Here is a 2,802-nt window from a genome sequence, read left to right on the forward strand (position 1 = left end):
AAGAACGAGAGAGAAAGGACGAGGCCGGGAAACGAGTCGGTTCGCCGCACCGGGACAAACGCGGGGTCTCACCGACGGGGGGCCCCCTCCAAGGCCCAATTGTCGGTCCCGCGGAGGCCCGGGGGAAACGCCGACTGGCTTCCGCCAGAAACAACCTTCGACCAACCTCGCTGGGGGCTCCGGGCCCCGCCGCCCACCGGCCGCAGCCACCACCGCCTTTGACCCCCGGGGGCCGAGAGGACCTAGAGTCCCTCTCTTTCAACCGGGCGCGCACGGCGGAGGGCAGGCACCGAGGCAAGGGCACCGGACCCGGAACACGGGCCACCGGGTAAACAAACGCGGGGATCCCACCGCCACAGACACACAGGGCGGCCCCGCGTCGCCCGGGACGCCGTGCCGATCCTCCCAAGCGCACAAAAACCTCAAAAGCCTCCTCCCGCCGCGCGGCCAAGGCCACACACGCGACCCCTCAGCAACCACAGGGGAGCCGCCGCGGCTCCTTCTCCAGCCGCCCATCCGTTCATCTGCCCAGTCCGAGCCGGACGGGGACTCGCATCCCGGGCGGAGCGCCCCCCGAGGACAAGCCGGGCCCCGACCGTGCCCGCGCAGCACACCCGTCGGCTGCGAACCCGTGTGGCGGGTGCGTGCGGAGAGCCGCTCGAGGCGCGGGAGCGGGAACGCCGGGGGGACGGGGAAGGCCTCCGCGGCCCCCCCCCCCCCAAAACCCCTTCGGCACACAACGGGAGAGATCCCCCCGCGCGCCCGAATGCGCACGCGGCAACGCGCGCGTGCACGCTCACGTAACGCGGCGTTTTCCCCGCGACGGACGCCGGCCCCCCGGCCCGGCGGGACCCTCCCCCGACTCGGAGGGGGGAGGCGCGGGCCACAGTAAGGCACAAGCTGCGTCGCCGCTCGGCCCCTCAAAGCCGGTGCGAGAGGGGCCCGAGCGCTCGAACACAGAGGCGGCTATCCGAACGCGCTTCCAGAGGAGGGGCGGCGGCGGGGGGGTCCGGTACCCCAAGGCACCCTCTCGGATCGCTAGAGAAGGCTTTTCTCACCGAGGGCGCGTCGTCCCCCAACCCCAGCAGAAACACCCCATCGGGCCCGCGGAGCCACGTGGAGACACTTCCGAGGGAACACGGGGGGGGGGCCCGGGGGAGGACCCGACCGGGACAGGGTCAAGCACAGGGTGGACACAACAGGCGCTCGCGATAGGGGCCGTTCGAGAGAGAGAGATTGCGCGGGAGGAGCGAGCCCGTGCCGCCTCTGGGCTTCGTCCTCTTGCCTCACCGGGGGCCTCGTCCACAGTTAACTAAAAGAGAGCCCGCGGTGTTGCGTCGGGAACACCGGCACGACGCAAGACGGAAAAAAGAAGAGAAAAAAAACTACAATAACGGAAGAACAGGCGGCAGCAAAAACAAATCAACTCTCACGGTCAGCCAGCGGCCGGCACCCGCTGACTCGGCCCCGTCGCGGTCGCCCGCGCGGCCACACGTTGCGAGGGCCCGGCCCCCCCCTCCCGCGAGGGGGGACGGGCGTGCCTTCCCCTTATCCGGCCAGACTCCCCCGGGGCTCCCCTCCAGCGCACCGCCGACAGCGGCGGCCCGGCGGGGGGCTCGCGGGGAGCGGGAAACGACACCACCAGCTCGGCCTCAGGCACCTGCAGGACAGCCCGGAGCGGCTCCAGGGGCACCCGCCGAGGGCCAAGGCGAAACAGCGACCCGCACGCCCAACGGGGGAGGCGCGTGCGGCGCGACGACGGGACGCCCCCTCCCCGCCGCGAGGAGGGGCGCCCGCGACAACGCAAGCCGGGAAAGGCGAGCGGAGGGTGTCCGCTGCGTCAGAGAGACCACGGGCGTGACACCGAGGTCGGGCCGGGTTCCGCACCCCTTCCCTTCCACGCACCGCCGTCGGACGGGGAGGAGAGGAGAGGGGCCCGCGGGCAGAGCGAGAAGAGCGGTCCCATTCGCCAAGGAATGTCCGTCCCTCGGCTGGCGCGGCTTAGGCCCGGCCCGGGAGAGCGCGACGTCACCACATCGATCGGACGGCAACAAAAAACGGGGCGAGAAGAAGGGAAACGTGGCGGGGACAACCGTCCGGAGCACGAGCCTGCGCTTCAGCCTCGCCACGTAAAGCCCTTCGCTCTCTTCTCACGCGGAGGAGGAAGACCACGGTCCGCGGGGACGGGGCCCGAGACGTACAGCAGCCGGCGCGCGCAGGCCCGAGGCGTACGGCTTTCGCTCGTGCGGCCGGGGACGTGGGGGGAGTCAGGCTCCGGGTCGCGGCCGAGAACCTCCCGGGGACACCCCCCGTCGTCCAATCACCCGAGGGACAGCGTGTCCACAGTCATCTCGTGGTACAAAATGCCAACTTTAGGCAAAACACGGACGGTGCCCCGGTGACGGGGGCCTCTGTCTACAGGTCACGCCTGACTCCCGGAAGCGAGTCGCGGCCACAGGAGACCCCACGGGACCCCATCGCCACCAAAGAAGGGCGGGGGGGGGGGGGGGGGGGTTTGGACGGGACTATCTGGTCGACCCCCCAAAGCCAGTAAAGAGAGCGTGCCACGGACAGGCGGCAGCAAGAGGGAGAGGGCCGGGCCGTCCACGGCCTCCCTCACCACTTGGCACGCCTGGGCAACGGCCCGGTCAAACGTGCTTCCGAGTCGGGACTTTGAAAAAATTCCGCCCGGCGCCTAGAACCACCGTGTCGTTGGAAGGCCCGGCCGCGGCGTCGGCGCAAGCCCGCTCGCGGAAAAAACGAAGAAACGTTATCTGACGACCGGGACCACGAGTGCGCTCG

The sequence above is a fragment of the Myotis yumanensis genome, unplaced genomic scaffold (assembly GCF_028538775.1).
Source record: "Myotis yumanensis isolate MYYU_CA2020_CCGP unplaced genomic scaffold, mMyoYum1.0.hap1 SCAF_102, whole genome shotgun sequence".
Taxonomy (NCBI): domain Eukaryota; kingdom Metazoa; phylum Chordata; class Mammalia; order Chiroptera; family Vespertilionidae; genus Myotis; species Myotis yumanensis.